Source organism: Thermobia domestica, chromosome 10 (genome assembly GCF_964235325.1).
Source record: "Thermobia domestica chromosome 10, izTheDome1.hap1.1, whole genome shotgun sequence".
NCBI classification, from domain to species: domain Eukaryota; kingdom Metazoa; phylum Arthropoda; class Insecta; order Zygentoma; family Lepismatidae; genus Thermobia; species Thermobia domestica.
This window is the reverse complement of record NC_137463.1, coordinates 30,481,313-30,497,137: the sequence shown is the minus strand read 5'-3', so window position 1 is coordinate 30,497,137 and position 15,825 is coordinate 30,481,313. Positions and strand designations below refer to the sequence as shown.

At 36.3% G+C, this 15,825-nt stretch overlaps 1 protein-coding gene across 1 annotated transcript in view; it reads left to right on the top strand.

Moving 5' to 3' along the window:
- The window catches only part of LOC145662393 (FRAS1-related extracellular matrix protein 2-like), a 311,481-nt gene that overhangs the window by 5,660 nt on the left and 289,996 nt on the right, over positions 1–15,825 (top strand). The gene's annotated exons all lie outside the window — the stretch shown is intronic.

Below are 15,825 nucleotides of genomic sequence, written 5' to 3'. Positions count from 1 at the left end.
AAACCAGCGCTGTCCAAATTGCGTCCCGTCAAACCGTTTCTTACGGCCCACAAAGCTTTCACGATTCACGATTTTTATTACTGATAGTATTTTCATTTATATTTATTTATTCGTTTAATGTTTCCATTCTTCCTTCGAAATACCACATCCATTTAGCGCTTCTGTACAACAAAAAGTGCGCGGGCATCCACGGCAACAGAGTGTCAATGTTTGATAGTACTTATTTGTGTGAAAGTGCATTTACCACCATGAAAATTGTGAAGAGTCGCTTCAGAAACTGCCTTGGAGATTCTTCTCTTTTACATCTCTTGCGGCTCGCAACAATAGGAATGGATGTAGATATCCCAGCCCTTGTAAACGCTGCTAGTCACTCTCATTTGTCACAGATTGAATAGGTAATATTTCAAATACCTTTTTTATATGTTTGTAGAATAATAATAATAATAATAATAATAATAATAATAATAATAATAATAATAATAATAATAATAATAATTAGCTGCGGTCCTCCACTTTACTAGTAAAGACGGTTATGACCCTCAGGCTCATTGTAATTGGACACCAATATTTTAAACCGATATGTTTTTCGACTATGTCTAGATAACACATGTAGCGGCATATATAAGTATAACTATTATTAGGATTAGCGTGATGAGACGTTTCCCCTTTTTTGTAAGGATTTACGAATTGGCAATTCACGGTTTGTTAATTTAGATTTTTATATTTTTAAGAACAGGTAAACAGCACGAATGCACATATAGATGGAACTATTTTAAAAATCGGGTCGAGAATTGATTTTTGATATGAAAATATTAACTGCAGTTGAAAAATGGGACTGCGTGGCTTAGTGGTAAAAAGCTCACCTCTGGTACAAAAGGTTTCTAGTTCGATCCTTGGGCAAGTGAGTTCGATTTACATCATCGTAGCCATGGGGTTTTCCCATTTTCCCCACATTCCCATTCCATCACTTCATTTCATAATCCTTCACTCTCGTTAATCATATGTTTCCTTCAGCGGCTATATGGTTGGCGTAACATCTTCGACGCCTGAGATTCAGGTTCGATTCCCGACGGGAGTTCTTGTGGTTCGAATCCCACGTTAAGCTGTAGGTCCACGTCCCACATAGCCTCGCTGCCGAACGACACGCTAAATCCTAACTCAACCAACATATATATATATATATATATATATATAATTATTTATTATGCTATATTTCTGTGTGAACAAATTCTAATTAAACTCACTGTAAATAGGCCTCTGGAACAACGTTGTTTTAGAGCATGTTTTACTTTTTGTCTTGTAACAAGTTAACCACGCAGCGTATCCCTGTATATTCAAAATGGATCAGCTATGAATTTCAATACAGGACGTTGTAAAGGAACGAAGACAATATTGTAGACGGCTGTTTGCAGTTCCAACTAAGCAAGATTAAGACTGGATCAAATTATTTTTTATTTAGCTACTTAATTGAATCCCAAATTGAATTGAGTTGATTTTGAGTTTAACTTCCCGTTCAGCAGCGAAGCTATATGAGACGTGGACCTACTGATTAACGTGGAATCCGAACCACATGAGCTCCCGCCGGGAATAATACCCTGGTCTCCCACACCAATGAATCCCAAATCGAATGTAAGAATTTGACAATCATTCCCCCGCATCATTTCATCAATATCATGTAGTCCCAGTGCAGCGTTAAGAGAGCTTACCTTCAATAGAAATCCAAGTTGTTTCTCGGATTTACAAATTGCATTTAAGACGGTATGTAGAAAAGTTGAACTGAAGTCCAATCACCGTGCACAAAAGACTCATAAACATTTTTTAATGTTTAGAAACTATATTAACTGCTATTATTCTCATATTACATAATAATTCTTTAATTTTACTTACTGCTATGTTTGTAGGCTTGCAGAAAACGATAAAAATAAATGTATACAGTGACAAAATAAGTGATTGAATAATTGGCAGAGAAAATAACTTTTTTTTTAATTACCTCTCATTCTTATCAGAGGTGACCCGACTTCGATTCCCGACGGAAGGTGATGAGATTTGGAACCCAATTTAAGCTAAAGATCCAAATCTCATATAACCTCGATGCTGAAATGGACGCTAAACTAAAGTCCAGTAAAGAAGAAAGCCAATTAAAAAGATAAAAAGAATTCTTATTATCTCCGTCAATGCTTTGATCATTTATTATTACCCATATTTGGTTTTATCATTGTCTCCAATGGCCTACAGAAATTGCAGTAAGCAAAACTAAAATATCAAGAAACTATCATATAATAAACATGAACATTTGTTAACATTTGAAACACCACTGGGAGTCATTCAACTTTTCTGATTTTACTGCCGCACGTGGGGACGGTTTATTGCTTTTCTTTTTATCAATGTTTAATGAAGGTTCCGTGATTACGTTGATACTCCCTGTCCGAGTTATCTGCATACGTCTTAAGAGTCAATTTACAGGTATTTTAGTTCCTTTTTATGAGTACCTTTTGATTAAAAGAAGATATTGTAGGACAATATAAACAGGTCTTTCAATGTATTTGTTTATCAAAAGAAATTAACTTTTTTCTTTTTTGTAGTGGGTATAGGTCAACATGAACATGGAGTTTCGTGAAAGATCAAAGAGGAATATTAAGTGTTTTCTGTGTTACAAAATAGCGTCTAGTGACAGACTTAAACTCATTTAAAACCCGAGAGTATTCCTTGATTACTTGCCCTCACTTCTGGTGTAAGGTTTCTTGGTTTGATCCCAGGCCAGGTCAGGTGAGTTTACGATGGACGACATCGTGTTCGTTGATTACCTCAGGATCCTCCATTTTCCTCCCACATTTTCATTCTTCAATATCATAATCTGTATGCTGGCTGGTCCCCCAGTTTTTACCTTCTAGATCCACCACTGCCCAAGTCAGATGAGTTTGCGATGGACGACAAGATCGTGTTTGTCGGTTATCTCATGGTTCTCCGTTTTCCTCCTACATTCTCATTCCTCAATTAATTTTCACTTTCGTTATTAATTTGTCATTAATCATTTAGCGTAGAGGGCATAACCGTCGCCTTATACAGGGTGTTTCAAAACAACACCGACAACGTTTGGGAGGGGATTCCTGACACCAAGATAAGACAAAAAGTACAGACCAACCTGGGCGCACAAATGTTTCCTTTCGGAGTTATAGGCTGCTGAAAACATGAAAAAATGAACCTTAAAGGTCTATAGCTCCAAAACTATGGGACCTACTGTAATTGCATCAAGAGTTCACTTAGAAATTATGTGCTCTATCCAGAAATACATGTTTCAAAATCCTACAGGTACTTCTGAAACTATCTGTATAGAGGCAGTTTGGCTACGGGCATATAATCTGAAATACTCACCAACTATCCCTATAAAAATTGTTGTGGAAGTACCACAGGATTTTAAAACTTGGATATTTGGTTAGGGCACATACTAGTTTCAAAATTAAGTCTTGATCCGACTACGGAAGGTTCGAGAGTTTTGGAGCTATGGAGCTTTAAATTTCATTTGTTCGTGTTTTCGGCAGCCTATAACTCCGAGAGGATGCATTTGTGCACTTAGGTTGGTCTATACTTTTTGTCTTATCTTAGTGTCAGGAATAATCTCCCAAACGTTGTCGGTGTTGTTTTGAAACACTCTGTATATATACGGTAGAGAGGAAGTGAAGAAACGCTCTGCGCAATTTGTAATTTTGAGTGTAACAATTAGTAAATCACGGTTATTGTTTTTAAGCCTACGATAATATTTCATGTTCGATTAACTATTGCTTGCAGGAGGAGGGTGTGTATGTGGGTTAACAAAGGTCAGAAATCATTAAATGAGTTTAATGACGGAATTAGAAGAGGTGAGTGCGGTGCAGACGGGGAATTAATAAACGTGAAACTGAATTGCAGTTCTCCGAAACCTACGTGCAAGGATCAAAAACAAAGAAACGGCAGACATTGCGTGCAACTGCAGTGTCAAGTCATGATCTTAAAGTGCAAGCTATTTTTCTTTTCTTTTTTTTTTTTTTAATTTCAAAAATGTAAAACAAATTTGAAATAGAGAAAGAAGAAGAAAGAAGGTAGTAAAACCAAATCGTAAAAAGCCATAAAGAACGACGTGACTTGGTTCTATTCTTATTCAACCACATACCAAACTAGCCTCTTGTTAGAGATTTTTTTTTTTTTAATATTACAATCTTTAAAAGAAATCATTTTTGCACATACGTAGGTAGGCTTAATATTCTAATTTATTTCGCCTTGCCAAATTTTCTTTACTGAGGGGAAAAGTGGCATGTGGCAGGGAATTTATGGCAAGAACTGCACATATAATTGCTATTCTCACTTCAAGTGTGAACTTAAAAAAAAAAAAAAAAAAAAAAAAAGTAACATCAGCACACACATGCAAAGCTGCTACTTACTTCCTTTTTTATTTTTTTATTTTTCTTTCAAACCGCTCTTAGCGTGTCCAACGCGACATACTCTTTTCAATACAACTGCGCGCTCGACATTTCTTGCCAATGCCGACAGGTGTCTCTACTTAACACTTATATTTCATTTCTCCAAGACAGTGGCCATGGTGGGCGACGTTTAGGGAGGGCATGAAGGTAGTTCACCTCCACTTTTTGCCTAACACAGTGGCAGATCTAGCGCGGGGACGGGTGGTCAAGGCCCCCACTTTTTGAATGACAAAAATAATTGAAGTTCTTATTTATATAGTTTTGAAAGTTCATAATAAACTCATGATATATTTATCATAGTCTGGGTTCTGGCTGCCTCCCCCTAGTTTTACCGTCTACATCCGCTACTGCTCACACAGTACCTCTTAATGGTTTATCAGAAACAAGTAAACTTCTTTCAGATAACTTATTTAAATTCAATGGGAAAAATTCCAATTCTACTACTACTACTACTACAACTACTACTACTACTACTACTAATAATAATAATAATAATAATAATAATAATAATAATAATAATAATAATAATAATAAACTCTGCTAAGTACATTAAAGAGGATCACCCGAAACTGACATGTTTGGGATATAGATGTCCATCGTTATCCGTTAAGATGTTAACGGACTAACTCTGTTAACGAACTCGGTCGAGTTAATTGCTCTAGTTATCTATTCCAATAAACATTTTTAAAAATAGCTTCCGCTCAAGAGTTATAGTGCGGAGTAGCTGACATACTAACAAAGCAACCTTTATACCCAAGTAGCTAGAAAGCTTTCAGCAAGTTGGGGCGTGCTTGGCTTTTGGCTTCCTATGTTTGCACTTTCAACGCGTGCTTTCATACATCTGCCTTTTGTTGTACTTGCAAGCGATGCTTTAGGTCCTTCTCTTGCGTCATAGCATCATTGGCCGTTCATTGATTATTGACCTGCCGCCAGCGTGAAACGCTTGCATCAAGCTTGAATGGATCACAGAATGCAAGGTTGTCCCTATGTAACTTTGTTACTGGAATCCAGCTTGCGGCATGATTGCACGCTTTCCAATCAAGCTGTATGCAAGAATGGCAGACTTGAAATGCAAACTTATAGCAAGCGGTTTGTAAGTTGTCTGTGCTTCTAGGGTACTGTCTCATTGCATGATAATAATAATAATAATAATAATAATAATAATAATAATAATAATAATAATAATAATAATAATAATAATAATAATAATAATAATAATAGTAGTAAGTGGGTCAGTGTAGAGCGCTTCCCTCTGGTGCGTAGGGTCCGTAGTTCGATCCCCGGTCAAATTAAGTTTGTGGTGGACAACAGTGTGCCCGTGTGGATTTTCTCGGGGCATTCTCGTTTCCTTCCACTTTATCATTCCACCAATTCTTCCATTATCATTCACTTGCCTTAATCCTCCTCCTCCTGGCCTAAAGGGCATAATCATGGGACGTTAAATTGAAATATTTATTATTATTATTATTATTATTATTAACAATAATAATAGGGCCTAATAATAATAATAATAATAATAATAATAATAATAATAATAATAATAATTTTTCAATATTCTTAGCATAGAAAGACAAAATGTTCATGAAATATACACCAAACATTGATCTCGATTAAATAGATATTGAACAAAATGCTGTGGGTGCGTCATGTTTGAGAAAATCGACAAAAACTAATTTTTAAAAAGCCTAAAATTTAATGTTGAACGATAACGACGCACGTATTAAGATGAACTGATACTAAAGTATATCCGCGATAATTTTTTTCTTCTCTTTTCTTTCTTTTTTTCTTTTTTTTGCGGGGAGAAAATATCTCAATGAAGTGTTTCGCAACAGATGGATTGGCCAGGGTCCTTCATAGCTACCAGTATCTCTAAACTGACCTCTCAGAAGTTCCGATCTGACATCGTGTGATGACAATACATCGTGGTCTACGTCAAGCAAAAAGTTGTTAATAATAGTTACCACACAACTGATACACTTAAGGGTCTTCACTACTGCGAAATTAAACTACCGCTAATTTTAGAGATTTTCTGTAATAATTTCAAAACAAATAAAAATATTCGAAAAGCAGAAACGTAGTGAACTAGACAATATGATTTTGCGTGTGACACTGTTATCACAAGTCATCTTTCTACTTTCAATTTGCAATAGTAGATAGATTTAATATTTTTTTGCGGATTCTGTAAATAGCGGCATACCAAAAGCAGATAGATGAACTGTGGTAAAAGTGTCACATGCAAAATCGTATTGTCTAGTTCACTACGTTTCTGCTTTTCGAATATTTTTATTTGTTTTGGAGATATTACAGAAAAAACTCTAAAATTAGCGGTAGTTTAATTTCGCTATATTGAAGACTCTTAAAATAAGTCGTTCAAATTACAATTGCTATTAGCACGCCACGGAATACTGTAGAAAATTTTACACCGTGCATCATGGGCGGATCCAGGACGGACTTCTGGGGGGGAGGTGGGTTGTAATACTCTTACTTAGAGCTACTTTTAAGAGCTCCAAACTCTGGAATGGGTTTTATTTATATATAAAAAGAAAAAGTTTTCTTTTCTGGGCGGGGGCCAATCGCCCCCCTCCCTGGATCCGCCCCTGAAGTGCGTGAAGGACGGTAATTCTCTATTACGAAAACAATGAAATACGCATAGAGACATTGAAATAAAGTGTTGTATATAGCCTCCTCGGATAACGTGTATCTTCTGTTATTATACTTTATTCACTCCTGATCCAACAACATCCATTTCCAAAATATACATAAGGGCTACGTATTGGACTTTCGGCTCATCCTGTACTTATGCAGTTTGTACTAGAGCATGTAGATCTCTGAGTCTACTGGCCACTCAATTCATTGGTTAGTATTTACGCCCTTTCATCAACAACGTGGCTATATTCCATAGGACAAGTGGAATCGGCACTATTGTAGTGAGTTTGATTATCATCTACCGGAAAGCCATGTGAGCTAACCACTACATGGACCAGCAAGAGAGGCAGCTAGCCAATCAATTTTGGACGTAGTCGTTTGATGGACAATTTTATTCCAAAGTTGCTACGCGTACAAGTGAATTTTAAACTCATGATTGGCGTGCGAATAGCTGTGGTTTGTAAAGATTGCAGTCGTTTGTAATTCTACCTACAATAAATAATATTATACAAGTGTTGGGCAGATAGCTGTCGTTGCACAGTAAGTACGTAGCTCTATTTAAAAGTAAGATCTGCAAGCCTTAATTATCTGGCACTAACCATTAGCAGCAGCAAGTGTATCTAACAGCCAAGCCATTCATCAAGTTTTTTCTCTTATACATCTTTTTTTTCCTTTTTTTCTTCGCAAAGACTACAAATTACAACTCAGAAAAGAATTTAAAAAAAAGAAAAGAATGTGAAAAACTTTGGAGTGAAGAATACTTTATGTGATACCTTATGAAAAACAGTTCACTTTTTTTTCGCATATTGTCAAAACATAGCTGAGCGAGCGGCAGCGAGCGAAGGAGGTTAGAAACCCCGCAGAGCTTGTTTTACTCCACCTTTGCTCTCATGATAATTACGTCACACCACTTTACGTCACGCTCGAGTGGTGCAACTTCGATTCGTAAATCTAACTTCACCTGAACGATACCGGTGGAGTGATGAAAGTAAGAGGAAATGGGAAAACTTGTGCTCATGGTGTTTGTTCAAAACAAACCCCACTTAGCGCAAGCTGGAATCGAACAGGGACTCCATGCTTCAGAAGTGAGTACTATACCACTGGGCCGCGGCGTCTTATCATTCTGTGTGTCATGACTGTTTTGCACATTGGTCTGCAATCTTAGTTCTCCATAACACCCGTAATGTGTTCCCGACGGGAGCAGGAAGATTCGTTGTGGGAAGTCCCTGTGTAGGAAAATTCGGTGTAGGAAAACTTTGTATAAGAAAATTTGGTGTACGGAAAACTCGGTGTCAAGAATGATAGGTGTAAAGAAAGATTCGTTGTAGTAGACCGTAGGATCCATGAGAAACTTAACTTTGAGGATAAAGGAGCATATTAGCTGTAAGTTCAAACTTTGTGTAAAATGTACTTGTACTGTCTACTACAAGGAATTAAAAAAAAAAAAAAAATGTGATCCTGAAATAATTTGAATATGATATTTCGACGGATCTTAACATCTCATGACCCTTACATGACGAGAAATTCGTTTTTTGATGCCGTCCGTGTGATTTAGCGAAGCATAATGTATCGACATTCAATGTATCGACATTTAATTCGAAACTTAAGTTTTTATGCTGTTTTAAGGATGTTTTCTAGTATATTTTACTTCCAAAAATAAATGTAGGTTACTGGAGGAGTAAAGTTGAAAATTGCAGATTTTTGGAAAATAATTTTAATGATTTTATTTCTATTTTATAAATAAATATTTAAAATCTAAATCCTTCATAAACGACATAGTTTCTTTATTGTTTATATGTTACTCAAAGGTGTAAAAATAAATGCCTCAACTAAAGTGTCTACGTCTGATTCAAGGAGAGGTCAGTAAGAAGCCAATAAGGTTAGGTTAGGTAAATATTTTGAACTTATAGTTGTGATTGTTTAAGTTTTCACAAAAGTGTCAGATTGATTGCATGATGAAAACTACCTAGGTAATTATAGTAATCCCAAATAGAAGACATGTATGAGATACCGGACCTAATGCAAAAAATAAATTTCCTTTTCTTGTACTGTACGTAATAGCATTTTATTCGGTGCATTTTATGGCGTTTTCGTTTTCACAATATGAAGTTTTATAAGTTATCATAAGCTGCAATATGCAATATGTATTACACCGAATGTATCTTATACTTAACTTTCCCCGCACCGATCCGTACATTGAAATTACTGTTCACCGAATTTTCCTACAACGAATCTTCCTAGACCCGTACCCGACATTACAGCTGCACGCGCAGATAGTCATTTATACTTGTTTACCCCTTCCATCGTACTAAAATTCCGGAATTTTAATTTATAATAGAAAGTGGATAAAATTAAATTTACTCCAAGAATGTTCACAAACATAACCTTTCCATTTGGGGAAAAGAAGTTTGCATGAAAAGACATTCGTTTTAGGGTTGGAGGAACAAAGAAAACCCAAACGAAAGAGATAAGCTAAAGACTGTGTAGATAAAGCTCTGTGGTTGGTCACCCGATAACGCTTCTTTTGTCGGGAAGCCTTAAGCCTGACCATGTCTGGTGAAATCTGCAAATTATGGTTGACAATGCTTTCTCCCCTTTCCCAAAACGAAATCCTTTGAAACCTTTAAAAGAAAAAGTGAGTGGAATGTTACCGTCTACTTACCTCCCGTGTTGTGGGGTGATTGATTTTTTTTCTTGTACACTACATGAATGGCTAAACGATATAGGAGCAGAACTCCAGATGCCATTTTAAGGAAAAATCTAGTTTAGTCTTCTTATCTGAAAGAAGTTAGAAGGGTTCTTCTCTTCCAGAACACAGAACGTAACCAGCTTCTTTCGCCATTTGAAACTTTACACTAGAGATGTCCTTTTTTTTTTTTCATTCTTTCTTTGTTCATAGGTTGTTCCTACGTTTCTCTGAGTCTGAAACCTTAGTGTTGTGAAGGGTTACAGAACACTTCCTTAGGAAAGTGCGCTCATACCAGGAGAGTCAAAATTGAAATATATATCCATGTACAGCCTTTGTACTAATTAGGGATGGTGAAAACCGGTTTTTATAAAAACCGGAAACCGGATTCCAGAAAACCGAAAAACCGATATTTCGGTTTTTCACAGAAAATGGTTCGGTTTTCTCCAAAAACCGGTTCTTTGAACCGGTTTTTTGGAAATGTTCAAAAACCAGTTTCAGTTTACCTAAAAACCGGAAACCGAAAAACTGGTTTTTGTGCCCACCACTAATATTAATCCGCAAATACCCAGCGTCTCCACTATGTAAGGGATAGGTAGAGCTTTGGTAGGAGTAAATTATAGTTCGGAATCGTTTCCCATTATCGCTTTTATTATAAAGTCAACTATAAACAGTACTCTACAAATATAGTACAATAATGTAAATTCTGCAATATAAGGTAGGTAGCGTCCCTTCGACCAAACGATCTAAGGAAGGATTCCTCAGTAGCGAACTACGTGAGGAGGTGCAGGACAGTAGCCGCTCCACTGCAAGCAGAAAGGAGTTAGGTTTCTGACAAGACTCCACTGCAAGCGGAAAGAGAGGTAAAGTCTCCCACAAGGCTCCACTGCAAGCCAGGACTAAAACTGTTAGCTCCACTGCAAGCTAAGGCTTTGAATTAAGAGTAGGTGCTTCCTAGGCTTCACTGCAAACTCAGAAAGGGGATTTTACCAATTAAAACTGATGGCTATCCATGGAATCCTCCCAGTAAGGCGGTGGCGCTGCTATTCCCTCGTCGTCATGTGATCGGTGGTATCGCCGTAGTCTCCGTTATCTGCAACTTGTAGTACTCCATTACAGGCGTAGTACTCTATTATAAAGTACACATGGTTGCCGTTTATAAATAGGATCCCGTGTAAAATATTTTGTAAACACAATCACAATTAAAAGTCTTTATAAACACAAGCACGTGGTCTCTGTTGTCTGCAACTTGTAGTACTCTATTACAGGCGCAGTACTCTATTATAAAGTACACGTGGTTGCTGTTTATAAATAGGATCCCATGTAAAATAATTTGTAAACACTATCACAATTACAAGTCTTTATAAACACAAGCACGTGGTCTCCGTTGTCTGCAACTTGTAGTACTCTATTACAGGCGTAGTACTCTATTATAAAGTACACGTGGTTGCTGTTTATAAATAGGATCCCGTGTAAAATATTTTGTAAACACTATCACAATTACAAGTCTTTATAAACACAAGCACGTGGTCTCCGTTGTCTGCAACTTGTAGTACTCCATTACAGGCGTAGTACTCTATTATAAAGTACACATGGTTGCCGTTTATAAATAGGATCCCGTGTAAAATATTTTGTAAACACAATCACAATTAAAAGTCTTTATAAACACAAGCACGTGGTCTCTGTTGTCTGCAACTTGTAGTACTCTATTACAGGCGTAGTACTCTATTATAAAGTACCAAATTTCACAAAATTAAATCCCCACGTTAAGCGGGTTTGCATATCCAGGCTCCTAACTATGAAAACATTTACGCTCACTCCAACCTCAATCATTTCACGAATTCAACCTGTTTTACGTATGTTATTAGGACATAATATCGATTGTGATTTATTCTAAAAACACTTTTATACATTGCAAGAGCTGTAACGTCCAAATATTTACTGAGAACTCATAGTCGTATCGGAATAAACAAAAGCGAGTATGAAACAGTAAACTGCTTTCACAAAAGGCAAAAGAAGAGGTGCAAAGACATACAAAACGGTCGAGTGGTTTGGGTCGATATACTGCCAATCACATGTTTGTGTGTTCAAATCCGGTAGCAAGTTGTTTCTTTTTTAAGTGTCTTCCTATTTTCATCCGGAGGCTGAAAATATTTCTTTGAGTAACTCATTGAAAACTTCTTTTATTTCAAATTCGATTAGAACGGAACATTATATGAATTGCGAATCTTAAATCCATAGCTTAAAAAAAAAAATGAAGTATACTCACTATTCCATTATCCTCTGATTTGTAACGAAAAACTATTTATAAACAGTAGTGACTTCAGAAAATTATCCTCGGGGGGAATTTCAATATGCGAATGGAGGGCAAACATTGGTAGTCCACATTGAGCACGATCGAATATATGGTCCTGAAGGCGGAAATTTCTTAGCTCGAGAGGGGTCTCAAATTCTCCCTCAGATCACGTCCTGAAAGCATCATTGCTTAAAAGCATTTCGTAACAAATGTAATATTACACTTATTTCTCGTTCTACGTTTTGAATTGGTAAAATCATAACTTATAGAGGATTACAATAAAAGCATAAAAATTACAATACTAATCTTGTATAAATTATCCTGTAAGTTACCAACTTTGGGTCAGATTAAAACTCACATATTTGTTTTCGGATTGCACTTAGAAGTAAGTCCTCTCTATATAATCCTGATTGGAAAGCCATGTATAACTCTAATTAATTATTCAATATTTATACAAATATTTTTTTATTTTACTATTTTTACTATTTAATATTATACACACTTCATTTCCAAAATCAAAATCTCGAAAATGTATATTGTACGAGTGCAGATTCACAAATAAATGCTTATTTATCATATATATTGGTCTCTATTCGAAATTCTATTTAATCGAATCCGACAAGAACACAGACAGAAACATCGAGAACAGGTGAAAAAAGAGAGAAAAAAGTGCTGTATCCGGCGGCGACTCGAACTTAGTTCGAATGGTGCTTTATAAGCCGAACGCCTTAGACCACTCGGCTATGGTAACAACTAGTGATTTTAGCAAAGGCTTCGAGTAGTAGTTTTTATTACAGAATAACATTTTCTATTGCCTAAAATTTAAACCTAATTTACTTTGATATAATATATCTATTAATTTGTTTCATGAACACGTTTTCGTTACTTTGATGAATGATGTATGATGTTGATATAGATTCTATTACACGTTCATTCGTAAATATTATAGAAAGTATCAGGGTTATTTATGATCTTTTATGGAAATTGACTGACGCATGCGCAGTACACAGACAGTTCAATTGGAAGGCGAGGGAAGGAAACGCTAACACACTGTTAGAATGTTTCCCTCGCAAGCAGTAGTTCCCAACCGAGGGACGGCGGGACGCACTTCCTCCTCCTGGGGTGGCGTGAAGGGTTTACGAAGTCCCTTTGTTGTGTTATATTTCTTGAATGATTATGCACAATATCAAGTCACACCTTCTACACATTTGGAAGTGATAAATCGTAGTATAAATAAATCGTCCACCACACACAGTGATTGTTGCTTTTCCAAGATTATAAACTGAAACACTTTTTATTTGAGCAGAATATAAAAGTTTCAATGGGAGGGGTTACAAACCCCTAACTCCCTGGGTCTTTGATATGTGACTGCCTAAACTGTAACTTTCAAGTTAGAATCGAAAAATGGAGACATGTGACCTACTAAATATATTTTAGTTCATTATACATTTTCATAAAGAAAATATCTACAATTACAATGACAGTAAATGCTAAGTAATTATTGTAAATCTTTATACTTTAATTTTCCCTCTAACTTCTCAACTGAGCTTGAAAAATGTAAAAATGGGAGGTTAAGAATTTCAAATATTAAGTATATTTTAGCGTATTACGAAATTATATTTAATAGAATCCGGCAGGATCACAAACAGAAACGTCAAGAAAGAGGTAAAACCAAATTGTACTGTGGTGGGATTCGAACTACTCTTGAAGGGTGCCTCAGAATGTCTAGCCGAATGCCTTAGTCCACTCGGCTAATGTGTGTTTCATGTTTAATTTTTTGTTACAGTATGAAATTTATTTTGTATTCTCTGAAGTTTAAGCCTATTTTGGCTTGATGTAATAGTCTGTTGAAATTGTTTTATGTTTACGGTATTCTTTACTTTGATGAATGATGTTAATATAGGTTCTATTACGTATTCGTTCATAAATATTACAACAATTGTCAGGATTATTTATGATCTTTCATGAAAATTGACTGGTGCATGCGCAGTAGAAACAGAAAGATACACTTTACCGACATTTGTCATACACGCCAGAACGCAAATTTCTAACAGGTTCTGAAAATACCTCGCTCTAAAGGTTGTGGAGAATTGTCTGTTGCTCTGAGAGGAGAAATCATAGGCCGAGCAAAAATGGGACAAACTGTGCCTCAGATTGCTAGAGATCTGGGATGTGACAAGAAAACGGACAAGAAATGGGTTCAGCGACATGAAGAAGGTGGTGAATGGTTCAGGTCTCGGTCAAGAAGTGGAAGGCCAAAAGTGACAACTGCAGCTCAAGATCAAGCTTTAGTTACAGAAGTAATCAACAGACCTCTACGCCACACGTCAATCCTCTTGGACAAAGCCAGAGAATATAATTGTTCTCACGAAACAATAAGAAGAAGATTATTGGGGGCTGGTCTACACTGTTCAAGACCCGCTAGGAAGAGTCTCCTGACTGAAACTCATAAGGCCAGACGAGTGGAATGGGCACAGAATAACATAACCCAACCTCAGTCATATTGGGACTTAGTCATCTGGACCGACGAGAAGGTTTTCAAGTCTAACCAACAAGGCAGAATTATATTGTATAGACCGCGCGGAACCAGGTATGCTGAACAAAATATTATAAAAACTTCTAGTTCAGGGCGAATATCAGCACACTTTTGGGGATACATGACGGCTGCTGGTCCTGGAGATTTGGTTGCGGTGCCTGAGAGAATGAACAGCAGTGTTTACATTAATATCCTCGAAAATACGTTGTTACCGTCCTTAGAAAGAAACTTCCCCGAACAGGAAGAATATATATTTATGCATGACAACAGTGCTGTTCACACTTCCCGGCAAACACGAGAGTGGCTAAGTGAACATCCAGAGTTAATTTGTATTGAGTGGCCCCCTCTATCACCAGATTTGAGCCCAATTGAACATCTGTGGGCCTACATGGTGCAAGAATGGGAAGAGAGACGTGAAGACAGAGATCAAACGTTTCTTCAAAATCATGTTATGGAACTGTGGCAACATTTTCGTGACACACCGTCGTATTGCTCGAGACTTGTATCTAGTACCCCTCCAGACTTCAAGAAGTTATTGACTCTGGAGGTGATTACACGAAGTACTAGTGTGTCATTTTTTGTGTAAACATTTATTTAAGTTTCATTTATTTATTATATTTGTTCAAGAGCAATACTTTCGTTTTTCATTCTTTTCCTTTGCTTGTTTACTTATTAGTTCGTTAAAACGTTAAGGAAGAGTAGTATATCTTCAAAAAGTATTTGTGAATTTACTTTGAACGTTTCTAAGAATACATTTACTTTTTTTCTTACTCTATATCATGCCCAATATTACTTTTATTTCCGTTAATTAATAACTATTTCACATCTCAGATAAAAGTATTATTGTCATTTTAACGATGTTTTTCCTTTTGATTGTGTAATTTCTAGTTTCATTGAATTATCTCAATTCGAATGAATAAATCACATTTTGTTTATTGTCCCTTCCTTAGCTAGGTTCGAATTCGAGAACAATGTGGTGTAATTTACGTTCTTTATTCTTCATATTGTGCAGTAATGACAATATTAATTATTTTTCATGAGTCCAGTTGATCAATGAGAACTTGGACAAACATTAACCTGGTGATTCTTTACGCAATGACAAGCGTAAAAAACATTTTAGCTGTTATTTATACTTCACAGCGATGAAACATTCTAACAGTGTGTTAGCGTTTCCCTCCTCGCCTTCCAATTGAACTGTCTGTGTACT